The sequence below is a fragment of the Syngnathoides biaculeatus genome, chromosome 18, assembly GCF_019802595.1.
Source record: "Syngnathoides biaculeatus isolate LvHL_M chromosome 18, ASM1980259v1, whole genome shotgun sequence".
Taxonomy (NCBI): domain Eukaryota; kingdom Metazoa; phylum Chordata; class Actinopteri; order Syngnathiformes; family Syngnathidae; genus Syngnathoides; species Syngnathoides biaculeatus.
This window is the reverse complement of record NC_084657.1, coordinates 13,541,740-13,555,523: the sequence shown is the minus strand read 5'-3', so window position 1 is coordinate 13,555,523 and position 13,784 is coordinate 13,541,740. Positions and strand designations below refer to the sequence as shown.

The 13,784-nt window shown below is 42.9% G+C and overlaps 1 protein-coding gene across 2 annotated transcripts in view; it reads left to right on the top strand.

The window, feature by feature from the left end:
• The window catches only part of ncam1a (neural cell adhesion molecule 1a), a 218,333-nt gene that overhangs the window by 58,537 nt on the left and 146,012 nt on the right, over positions 1-13,784 (top strand). The window lies entirely within an intron of this gene.

Here is a 13,784-nt window from a genome sequence, read left to right as displayed (position 1 = left end):
GAACTGTAACATTCAGAGTTAAGCAACAGCAGCAGAGAAGGCTAACATTTCTTTCCCAATGAAGGAGAAGCATCAGGTTACGTCATCACTTGGTATTGACTCGAGGCGCAAGGAACACCCACTGACCAGGTACCTGAAATGGTGCTTATGTTTGCCAGTGTAAAATGGATCCCAGTAAAGTCTCAAGCCATGCTTGATTTTTACGCTCCAGTTTGAGGACAGATCGTCAGTTTTTTGGCCATTTTAAAGACACTTCCAGCTGTTCCTATTAGACAGACGGACAAAAAAAAAGGGCTCGCTCTTTCCTCGCTCCATTTAATAACACGATGAAACGCCGATTACCTGCCATCTGCTCTTACGGCGGAATGAACGTCATCATTATTGTAATTGTCCGACAGATACACCGCATTACTCGCAAAATACTCCAATATCTTGCCTTTGGTTCTCCTCTCAACGGCTAATAAGTTGTCCTTTTCTCTAAAATTGAACTCGTTCTGCCTGAGTGAATCCAAAGCCCACAACCTGGAATTAAAATGGGATACGACGTGCTAATTTAAGCATTTTCAACACAGCAAATGTACAATCTGGAGTACGACCAATAATGGGTCAAATTGTGGAGTTCAAACATCATCCTCAGTGGATGAAAAGGATTCGTTCTGCCTGTGTGTTTTGTGTTTCCCTTTGGGCTGCCCTTTTATATCTTTTTTTCTCTGAAATAATGAGGGTTGTAAAAGAAAATTTGCAATAAGACGTGGAAATATTAGAATACATAATTTTACACTCATTACCTCATCTGTAATTGACGTGGCTATTTGGTCTGTATTCAAAAATCCAATCCAGCGGTGCATTGATTTATGAGATGTTTTTAATAGAATACAGAACAGTTCTAGTCAATATACAATAAACATACAACATCCATCCATTATCTGAGGTGCTTTTCCGCACAATGGTAGTAGAAGTGCTGGAGCCTATCCCAGCTGTCTTCGGGCAGGAGGCGGGGCAGAGACAGACAACCAGTCACACTCACAATCACCCCTAAGGGCAATTTAGAATCTCTAATTAATGCATGTTATTGGAATGTGGGATGAAAGCAGAGTGCCCGGAAAAAACCCGCAAAGGCACGGGGAGTACATGCAAAATCCACACGGGGGGGGGGGTTGAACCAGAGTCTTCACAACTATGAGGCTGATCCTTTGACCAATTTTCCATCGTGCTGCCCATACAACATAACGTAACATTTTCTTTCATCTATTTGAGGGGAGGAGGGCCGGAACAGATTAATGGAATTTGAATGAATTTCAATGTGGATTATTTATTTGGACAGGAACAAACTGAGTTCCATATTGAATCATGGAACTAATTGAACTTTCAATCCACGTACAGTTTTGCCTGATCCCTGGTCTTTTTAATTGATTCACATTACAGTATTCGGAATATCGTTGCCTCTTGAGTTAATACATTTTTGACAATATCGACCATTTTGACTCTGGAAAGAATTTTTCCAACTTGAAAGCACTGCAATAGAGTATATGAGGAGTCAATATATTAATGGAGCTGGACAGAAGAACAAGGGGGGGGGGATAACAGACGAATGGAAGTTCAGAACAGGGTTTCTACACCCCCTCCCATGCCTTTTCCCTGAGGCCACGTCCGTTTATGGAATCGAAATTGCCGGGTAGAGAGCGAGAGGGAGAGAGATCGGGCTTCCTTAATGGATCACAGTCTGTAAACACATAAATAAGCATTATAGCAAGGGATGGCGGGGGATACTTTTACGAGGGCAGGTGGCGAGAGGCTGGTTAAGTGACGCGGAAAACTAGTAAAATGCCAATAGTTCAGTCTTTAATCAAGTTTTGGCGGGGCACTCAGCGGAAATCTGATTAGATGCAGACGCCCGGCTGGCTGTGATGGATGCGAGCGGGACCGATTTCTCGTACCCGTCCCGCCGCTTCTCGTGCACCATCGTTCTCCCAAGACGCAGGCCGAGATGCTTCACATTGATTTTTTTTGCCGACATGTGTCTGGATGCACCATCTGGCGCGGGCTATCAGTTGCGCTTCTGTCAACCTGGTAACACAATCTTCACAACCTCATAAGCGAGCCGACTGGCTCCATTCGCTTAGCTCGGGTTCAAATCGAGTCCTCGTTTGTTCCATTGGATTTTTTCTCAGAATCGTCGGAACAGCTCAGAAAAGGAAAACCCAAGTACCGTTATCGAGTTGTGTTTGTTATTTTAAGGAAATTGAACTTTCCTTGGAAATTTTCTGGAAATTTGTCGGAAATAAGAGTCTAACTAAGAAGCAGCATTAAAAAACAAAACAAAAGAACTTCATAAGCTCCCCTTTGTGGTGCATGGATGGGAAATACAAATAACTACACAACGTCGACACAACTTTAACAACCAATCAAGTTTATTCTGTTAATCAGTAGCCAACAGAGTTTGCAAATGTGAATCTGTGCATTCCCCCTAAAAAATTCATAAATTCAGCCCTGCTTACCTTTTGGTTTTGACATTATAGCATTGTCATTGCTCCCCCGACGTAGATATTTCTGTGTAATAGCGTTTCAGAAAGTATATTCCATCAGCAGATTTCACGCTGTATCTTCACCCTAATAGCTTGCAAGACAAAGGTGTACAAATGCTGTGTGGAGACAGTTAATATGTAAATGAACCCCATTGTTCCATGTTTACAGAACAGCGATACATTTTCACAAATACTCTGAAGACAAATGATTGACATGGTTGTTTATTATCACACTTAATGAGTGGGTCGGTATACGTTTATAAGCATTTGTATACAAGCAATTGAAAAGTTTTCCATCATGTCTCCTTTAAGTAACTTTTTAACACAATTGTCATACCTGCATAACGGGCGACGAACCCAGTTCCTGAAACTGTCATGCCTTGCGATGTCCCAATTTACGAGTTTTTCGAGACACAAATATTAATTTGACCAATTTTTGCTTTGACTTGCACAAACTTAAGATACAAGCGCTGTATGGTGGCAGTAAATTCAGCTGAAGTCTCTTCACTATGCGTCACTTTGGAAAATAGTGAAGAATTCTTCCGAAACGAGGCTTCAAAGTGTTCAATTTGACTCCCAGTATACGGTGCATATAATATACAAAACAGAGCAGCAACACATTTCGATGTAGCGCTACTCACTATCATCGATTATTTATCCTCTGCGATACACTGAGATACTCGTGGGACATTGTACAGTAACATATTTTCCGGACTACAAGTCGCTCCAGAGCACAAGTCGCACCAGCCATAAAATGCATAAAAAAGTAGGAAAAAAAATATATATATTTGTCACACTGGAGTATATTTGGGGGAAATGTATCTGATAAAATCCAACACCAAGTTCAGACGTTATTTAAAATAAAAATAGAATAGAGGCAACAACAGGCTGAACGGTATGCTTACGTTATGTGACACAACTGAGAACGGTTACATTTACAACTAGCCTATTCCAGTCTTGCATCTTGACAGGATGCTTTTGGTTGTCACGGAAACCCATACTTTGCCGAACCATCCAGTGACTTCCCCGAAAGTTGCATGGCGGATTCACCCGGAAGCTGTGCTCTCCATCCGTCATCCGATACACGGGCCTAGAGCGCCCTCTTATGGTTGTCAGTGTGAAAATAACCGATAAGCGACTCGAAAAACGGATGTATGTATGTAATAATGTGGTAATAATTTCACATACAAGTCACTTTGGAGAATAAGTCGAACCCCTGGCTAAACTATAAAAAAAAAAAAAACTGTGATTTATTGTCCGGAATATACGGTATATCTGTCTGCTTGTTTATACTAACCTGGCTTCTTTGGCTAGTCATGTGGCATAAATTGAAATGAAAATGAGATAAATTCAAGTTTTGTGAGAATGAATTAATACAATTCGTTACATTTGCATCTTTTAGATGCACGGAAGTTTTGTGAGATTTTCCGAGATCCTGTTTAGCACATTATCTTTACTTTAAGATCAATAGCTAAATCGGCTTTCTTATTGCTTTGAAAAATCGTGCTTTTCAAGCCACTGATCTCTATGATCTCCACGGTAACGCTCCTTTGAGGTGGGGGAAAAAAAAAAAAAAGAGCGCGGGAGAAAGCGAGGCGGGCCCTTTTAGTCCATGACTAATGGGATCAAAATGGCTGTGCGGACAACATTGGGATAATTGAGTTGGAACACTAAATCAAATTGGCCTCACAGGCTTGTTAGTCGAGTCACCGTTTATTGACCACGCAGGAAGTGGAGATCATCCCTCGCTTCGCCGTGCCCGTGCTGTGCCTCTGCACAACACACGCAGCTCATCCCGACAAAAATAGATTAGCACCCCTCCCAAACCCACTCCTCATTATTATTTTTTTCCGGTTTTGGCCGTCAAGACACAACACGGCTTTTTATACTTGCAGGCCTTCGCCCGAGAGGAGGCTTGGTGTTTTTTGTTTTTTTTTGGGTTACCCGCTCAGTAGTCACTTGGGCGAGGAGGGGGGTGGCTGTTATTCTCTTTTATGTGCCGAGTTGTTGTTCACGCACCTCTACATCCTCTACCCTCCCACCTCCGTACACGAGGGAGCCCGGAAACATATGTTGCGGAGTACGGTTACATTTTAATACTTGCTCACGTTGCTCGAGCGGGCTTATGTGGGGCCGCTGAGCACTTTAATGGTGCAGTGCCCTGCTGAAGGACACCTTGACATAGACTAAGCTGTCTCCAGCGACCAGTCCCACATACTTTGATTCCAACGTCTAACCGCCCCGCGAAATATTACTTTATTTTTTGATTTGTAGCCTGTATTTTTCAGCGAGGTTGATTTGATGCGTTGAAAACCATTCAACATCCCGTCCTCGGACTCTGAGGCATTGGTGGATTAACATTGCTGCACCTGAAAATGGGGGGAAAAAAAAGACAAAATAAAATATGTCACGGTTAATCATTCCACATCTGACCCCATTTGTCTCGAAAGTCAGAAGCGTAGTACCTTCAACCTGAATTTGAACCTGAGTGTATTGGACTGATAAACCCCATAACTGTGAGCCATTTATCATAGACTTGGGTTAGTCATGTGAAACCTTGATCTTTCATCAGTGTGGATCTGGAACTGCATGAAACTGTTCGCCTGGATTAGGTGGTCTTGTGCTTCTACCCCCAAAGACAAAGACCGTTCATACCATGGTTTTCTTCAACACAGTCCACGTGCACGGTAACGTCCCTGGCCTGCTTTTGTCTAGGCAGCTGCTCACTGCTGGCGTCTTTGTACTCACGTCCCCATACGCTAGCAGCTGCTGGACACATTTGCCCTCACTGCAAGGTAACCGAATCCACCGAGCAAGAGAGGAGAAGGAAGAAAAAGGAAAAAAAAAAATTCCTCAGTAATGGAATTATTGAGGTCCATCGTAGCTGCTGGCCCGTGGCTTCTTTAATGCAGTCATTTGCTTCCTGCCGCCGACTGCGTGGATCACGTATGACGACGTACAGATCCCCCTTGTAAATGTGTTTTGGATTGATTCTGTAGCAGTCATGCGTTCACGCACCACTAAGAGGCACATTTGCCCTCCGGGTGTACTTTGGTATTGTTGTTTGCACAGAGGGGGGAATCACGACCATATATGGCGACGGGTAACAACGCTGGCCAAGCTGCTTTAGGCCTCCTTTGTTTAAGGAGGCCGGGCGATTGTTTTTACGGTTTGACGGTGCCCCCAACCCCCCCACGTCCCTTAATTTACGAGGCCCCTTGAGCATATAAACCCAAGATGAATCTTGCAGATCGGGTGTTCAAATCCCTCCCTTTGGATTTGAGGCGCTCTCAAATCAGGGGGGTGGGGGGGTGGGGGGTTTCCGAACCAGGTCAAGGACAGTTCTCGCAGAGGTCAATACCGAATTATATAAAGCGAGCTACTTTCCTCCTTGCCATTAAGATTATTTATCAGCATATGGTCAGAACTGCACATGATTATATCCTGACTAAAAATAGTGCTTTTAAAAAATGAGATAGCATCACTTTGAAGAAAATGACAATTATTTTTGTCACAGCTTTAGATCAATTTGGCCTAGAAAGCAAGAGAACACAAAGGGAAATATACTAAATCTTAATCATTTGTTTAAAAAAAAAAAAAAAAAGAAAACATTAACAGTCCCACTTCTGACACAACGTTTTAAAAGTAGTACCCTCAACTTGGACTTCAAACGGGCTTTTACTGGATTAAAAAAAAAAACACACAGGCATTTGCTAATAGCTTTACTTCAACTTTTATCAGGTGTATTCTGAGTTGTAGAACCCTCTACCTAGATTGTCCCACTTCTGACACCATTTATCACGAAAGCGATCGTACCCTCATTGTGGATTTGAACCCGTTTATTCAAATGAAAATCAAAATCATCCCACTTTTGACACGACATATCTCATTCAAATAATAGTAGACTTAACCAGAATTCGAACCCTTCTTTTGGGTTTAAAAAATGTGTAACCATTAATTTCTCTGCTTCTGACACCATTTCTTACAGAAGTGTAAGGAGTCGTAACCCTTAACCCTTGATTTGAACTTTGGGCTTTTTGGTTAACCCGTCTATTTTGACACAATTTACCATAGGTGTCTGAATTCTATTCCCAGGTTTTAGGGTTTATTTTTGTTTTAGCATTGCACGAAAGGCCAAATAATTTTCCAGCCCAACTATCTTTCAGAGGCCATAGATTGTCTACTCCTGGTTTACGTCGCCTCCATCAGAGCAAAGTATTAGCGACAAGGGGGGCAAGAGAACTGCCTTCCAGCTGTCGAGATTTTCCCCGTCTTCACATACTGTATGCTATTGGCAAACATCTGTTAAGTATTTTTAAGATTTTCCATCATCTTTACCAGAGGATCTTTAAAAAGTAGAAGTGGAGTCCAAGTAGTTGATGTCTACTGCATGTACTGTCTAGAGGAATTTGAAGGAGCATGATATTGGGTGAGTCAAGAATGAAAAATTACCAAGGGCGACGGAGTGTTATAGCAAGGTTGAGGAAGTTTTTGTCACGTCCATACAAATCAACTAGAGAGTGCTTTACGTGCCAAACTTTTTAAAACTGAGAACTCCCTGGTTCTTGGGTACTGATTAATTTGAAGGGATCTCTATTTTATAAACACTTCTGACTTTCATCAACTTCACCTACCCTCAACCTGGACTTAAACTTGGGTAAATTGGTTTGGAGAAACATGTCACCACTAGCCTGTCCCACTTCTGTCAACCTGTATCACAGAATTTTGGTGATTAGTCGTATTGAACAGTCAAGAGTGGCAAAACAAAGGGATCGCATGGAACACATTAATGCGATTGTGGTATAATTTGGTTCTTTTGCGGTTCCCATCAATCATATTGTGACATGAACACTAGCTCTGATGGTTGTAGTTGTTTTTTAAAACCTACAGGTACATAGTCTCCAATCATGGTAGCAAAACCGGACACGGTAGCAGTGATCGAATACTAGCTGACTCTAAAAGGTAGACTGGTTTTGAGTTCAGAATGTCATTATTTCCATTCAGGCTGAAGGTGTTTTGACCTCTTTGGAGGCCAGATCCAGCAAGGAGCTCATGGCTGTGTGCTCCAAAAGCCTTCGCGCTGCTTCTGTGTTGTGGCTTCGGGCGGCTTGAAACATATCGAAACCAGCTGTGACCGCTGTCTCAGAAGCAGCTCCACTTGATCAAAAAGATTAGGGAGCCCCGCAACCCCTCCTCAACCGCCTACTTTGATGTGTACACCCCTGCAGTTTAGCCACCGTCATCTCCAGCAGGGCTTCTGGCCTCGGTCAGTTTAAAAACACTCCTCAGTTTGGATCCCAGCTGCGATTTTCATTTTTGGTCATTTTTCTGCCCTCCGTCTCCACGGCCACGCGGCTTTAGAGTATCTTGAAAAATGTCAACGGTTCGCCAGACCTCGTGGTTTCGCTTATTGCGCGTGACAGGGTCCTGTGGGGATGAAAAGCATGAGGGAGTTCATAAGTTGACGACTTCAACAGATGACAGCGCCGCCTGAAATGAAAAATATCTCTGCGCCTGTGGATGTGCAGCCGACTACGGTGCACCGATATCACCCGCATGCTTTCCAGTCCGCAAGTGTCATCCGGTGAGACGTGCATTCATTACTGACGTGCTGATACCTGTAGCAGCCTCCAAGGAGATATAGTATTTCTATATACAGTTTATTTTCCTCTATTTAAAATAGTTCCCAGGCACGTTTTCAAGTTCTCTTAAATTCCCTGGTGAAAAACACACAACGAATAAAGGACTAAAGCATGCTTAGCTTGAAACTACTCTTTGCGGATGTAATTGAAGGTGAACCTGCTCACCTTTCCTCACCGCACAGCAGAGGTCAATGCCAAATTTGCTTTTGCCATGACAACCATGGACTGATTGCGACCAGGCAAGTGCCCACTACCAGCCCAGTGTGTAAAGACCATGAACGACAGTAAACACGATACAATTCCTCTGACTCTGTTACAGATTCCTTTAAAAGAAAACTCCCCCCAAAAAGAACCATATAAATTTGTACTACATTACAAACACACAGTAATGACATAATTAAATAAAATGGTAAGAATTGAATAGTCTTTACAAAATATTTTTGCTTCAATTCAATGGAGATTGGGCTGCTCCTCTCGGTGTGTGTGTGCACCTTGGCCCCTTGAGTGCAGTATAAAACAGGCAGAGAAATACAGGAAGCAGAGTTTACACAACTCCACCGTGTAAACAATTGTGGCGGTGGATGGCCTGACTTCATCATTTTGAATGGACACCGGACGCACGGTAGTCTTTTATCAGACGGTGTAGGAAAGGTCGCTTTGTAGAAATAATTGTGCAAGGGGATCACATAATTCACGTCCGTAACTTTGAAAATTCATTTTTCAGATGGTTGAACAGAATTATTGTGCTACCTTGTGATGAAGACAACTCTGCCTCACACTTTATGTCGAATGTCACTTGCCCTGAATCGAAACACCCATAAAACTGATCCCTTTACGAGGCAGTGTCTTGAGATCATCTCCAATGTTTGCTGTACTGTACTTTCTTCTCTTGGTGTGACTCACTTTGTCTACAGAGTGAACGACTACTGAGGCTCCCACTGCAGGATGCGCACTTCGTTTGATTATTTACAAAATTAGGCAGCATAATGAAGCCTTTACCATGCATCCGTCACCTGGTGGTTGGAGGACTACTGGTTAAGAAACTGCAGACCTCACATTTATATTTAATAATCCCAGACAACCAGGCTTGCCATGGCAGCTAAGCTCATAATCACGGTTAAAATTCAATTTAATTGTGTGGGAATTGTAATGGGCGAGTGGCTTTTCTGTGGGTACTTTGGCTTCACAGGTTCTAACAACATGTTCATTGGAAGTAATATCCTGAGAGGAAAAAAATAGTTTTCCAAATATGAGCAAATCAAAGCTTGAACAACATCCCTCATTGGGTCCATCTATCCATCCATCCATCCATCCATCCAGTGGGGGGAGTAGCTTCAGCAGGGATACCCAGAGTTCCCTTTCCCCAGCCACTTCTTCCAGCTCTTCAGGAGGGATCCCGAGGCTTTCCCAGGCCATAGTCTCTGCAGCGTGTCCTGGGTCTTCCCCAGTGGGACATGCCCGGAACACCTCACCAGGGAGGCGTCTGGAAGGCATCCAAATCAGATGCCCAAGCCACCTCATCTGGCTCCTCTCAATGCGGAGGAAGAGGCGCTCGACACTGAGCCCCTCCCGGATGACCGAGCTCCTCACCCTATCCCTAAGGGAGAGCCCGGACACCCTGCGGAGGAAACTCATTCCGGCCGCTTGTATCCGGGATCTTGTTCTTTGGGTCACAACCCGCAGCTCTTGCCCACAGATGAGGATAGGAACGTAGACCGACTGGTAAACTCAGAGCTCCGCCTTTCGACTTAGCTCCCTCTTTACCACAACGGACTGACACCAAGTCATCGTATCCATCTCAAACATGCCACTCGAAAATATCTCCAACCAGTGTTGTAGAAAACTTACGTCTGTAGAGTAAAAAGCTCAGCAAATGCAGTCTCGCCTCTGAACCTAATCCCTGGTTTTCTTTGGAGCCACACACAAACACAAACATACACTCTCTCAGGCCGATCAGCTATTCATGGGGCACTGGCTTCCTCAAGCTCTGAATATAAGCACATGTAGGTCAAACTGATAGTTGGTTATACAGCAGCAACGCTTCATGACTTCATGACTGAGGGGGGAAAAAAGGGAAAAAAAGAGATCGCGGTCGCTGCTTTCTGGTTTGGAAAGTTATTTCCTAATGTCTGTCTAGACGCATTTAACAAGTCATCTGGAGTAGAATGTGTTTGGCACACGGGACGTCTTTGGAATTTCCTTTTTTGTTTTTCTACAAATGAGTAATGGAGTTGTTTGACTTATATTTGTATGCCGGATGTTTAAAAAGTCACAATATTGCCTGGACGATTATTAAAGGTTTATCAATGGCAACAGTTGAGTCAAATTTAGAGGTACCAGTTCACATAGTGCAACCAATAAAACATGACTGAAATTTATGTGACAAATGATGCTTTAGAAAACATCTTTTAAAGTGAATATTAACAATAATTAAATATGTTCTGTGAGATGAAATTAACTGACGAGAATGTAATACGATAAAACGTATAAAACGCAACCTGTTGACCAAGTGACGAGCACCGCATGCGAGTCGGCGGCAACCTCGAAGCGAATATAGAAGTCTGTGTTTATAGTCAGTCCAGTCCTGAAGAACCCAGAACCTCTTTGTTCACAAAATGGATCTGCTCAGCCTTGTAGTTCTATCCAGGGAAGAAAAGAAGAGTTCAAACCTTCCAAAATAAAAGCACTAACAGCGCTAAACATAGGTTCATAAAGCCAAAACCCAAATCCAGAGTTAATCCTTTAATACTGACTGAAATATGCTGATGGCTTTAGCGATACTGTATAACGTTGATCTAATTAACATTTCTGCTTTTTTATTTTTTTTTTTTAATTCTTGAGGCATATTTTTCATAGATATTTGGGTTAAGCTATTTATATACAACTGGATCACTAATTTCTATGCGGAGTATCACATACATTCTCCCTTTCATGTACAACCATACAGATAATCAGGCTTAATTTGAGGATACATTTCCTGGATTCCCCCGCGACCCTTGTGAGGATAAGCGGCTAAGAAAACTGATGGATTGTTTTCCTGGTTCCCATCCTAATTATCAGAATTCTCTTAAACATGATCACCATGAGGGATTTTTGTTTTTTTCCCTCCCCAAAATGCTCACGACTGATAACTGAGATTCAAACCAACACTTTTGACTCTAGATGCATATTTATCACAAAAATTCCATCCAACTTTGGTACATCAGAAACAGCTGGATCACTAATTTCCATTTGGAGAACCGCATACATATTTCATTTAGATTTAATTTTTGAAGCAGGGCACAACATTCTTAACTGGGTTGGGCAAAACTTGATAATCGATGCGAAAATGAGGCCCAATTATCGGATGTCTTTGAAAAATTATCCCGAGAGATTATTCTGTAATGACGGCACGGTGGTTCAGATGGTAAAGTGTTGGCCTCACAGTTCTGAGGGCCCAGGTTCGATCCCGGCCCCGCCCGCGTGGAGTTTGCATGTTCTCCCCGTGCCTGCGTGGCTTTTCTCCGGGCACTCCGGTTTCCTCCCACATCCTAAAAACATGCAACATTCACTGGACACTCTAAATTGACCAAAGGTGATATTGTGAGTGTGGCTATTTGTCTCTATGCGCACTGCGATTGGCTGGCAACCACTTCAGAGTGTACCCTGCCTCCTGGGACAGGCACCAGCACTCCCCGCGACGCTCGTGAGGATAAGCTGCAAAGAAAATGAATGGATGGATGGATGGATAGAATATTCTGTAGTCTGGGGTGTATTACATGTGAATTTTACTCATCTTGGAAAACAATTGGGGCCATCACTCGTAAATGTTTGAGCTGTTCAATATTTCCGATCCTCACGTGTGGTCAACACCGAGATCGTAACGTCTGCGGTCTGCTGTGGTGGTCATTTCGCGTACATTAAATATTATAAGAGCAGTCAGCACAGAGTTAGCCAAAATTTGTGGCATCTCACATTTCATAAATCGGTGAACATGGTAAAAACAAATCTTGTTTATATACATTTTGGACATTATCTTACATGACTTGAAAGCCTCCGGAGGCCTCTTAAGGCCTTCCCGCCTCAGTAGTGATACCAACCAATAACAAATGAAGGCAAGCAAAGCTCCCAGCTCGATTCCCACGGCCGATTGTCACACATTAACTTCGTTGTTACCGACGGAGCGTTTTTCCAGCAGAGCTTCCCATATCTTCACGCTCATTCGCTTTTGTCTGGCTGCCACAAAAAGAGGAGGCTCCCATATTATATATTAAAAAAAAAAAAAGTCTCCTTGTGAGTGTGCGGCGTCAGAGGTTGTTCGGGGGTCAGCCCGGAAACCCGCGGAGCCCTGAAAGGCGTCGGCGACGTCTGGGGAAGCCCTCCCACAATAGTCTCGTTCATTTCATTGCCAAGACAATGGAAGCAATTGTCATCTCGCCTTTGGCCTTTTTGGAACATTTAACTAATAAATCTTGCTGAGTGATCCTTATATGGACCGGCAATTTCTGGCTTTATTTATATTTCACATTTAACGCTTGTGCTGTTGATTTGTTAATTTCGATTGTGATGCGATTTTTCGGGTATCTGCCAGGTGTGTGTGTGTGTGGGGGGGGGGTAATCTTAATCTTAAAAAGGCTAAATTAACTTTTTTTTTTTTTTGCAAGGTTTTACACATTTTTCTGCACGTACCCCCACAAGTGCAAGAGATAAAATGTGCCTATTGTTTCCCCTCCAATATTGAATATATTTTATTGATTAAAAAAAGTTAAAAGTCCGGTTGAACCTCGGTTTTTCTCCGCCCTAGTTTTCCTGTGTTTCCTTTTTTCACGAATGTTTAAAATTTGTCTTTGTACAACTGCTTAGTTTTGATACACAACCTGATTAATTGGATTTATTCTTGGAGTATTTCCTGTAAGAAATATTTTAGACTTTCTTGTGTGCTTTCAAAAGTTCAGCATTAGCAATGACTCACCAAGCGTGGATAAAACATCATGTACTGCCACACTGTGCGCAATGACTGATCCCGATCAATACGTTACGTCAATAGTATTCTTGCCTTGGGACAAATATCGTGGTCGGTCGTTTGTGGTGCATGCCGTGTCTGCCGCAAAAGCACAGATGAGGGCAGACTTTTGTTTTTGTTGAGTTTTACTGTATTTAGTAGCATGATATCCAAAAATGGGTGGATCAGCTGTAAAGTGTTGGCCTCACAGTTCTGAGGTCCAGAGTTTGATCCTGGCGCCGACTTTGTGGAGTTTGCATGTTCTTCCCGTGCCTGCGTGGGTTTTCTCCGGGTGGGCACTCCGGTTTCCTCCCACATCCCAAAAACATGCAACATTAATTGGACACGCTAAATTACCCTTAGGTGTGATTGTGAGTGTTAATGGTTGTTTGTCTCAATCTGCCCTGCGATTGGCTCCAGCAGTCACCACGACCCTCGTGAGGATAAGCGGCAAAGAAAATGGACGGATCTACAAAAAGTTGGTCGCCACAAATTGGTGTGTTTGCTCTGTTTCCTTGCTATGTCGCCAACTCATGGCCTGGCATGCATATTACAGCCTCTGCATTGTCTTTTACAAGATTGTTCATAAGCTTAAAGTCAAGAATATGGAAAATTGACGAATTAAATGTAAATACA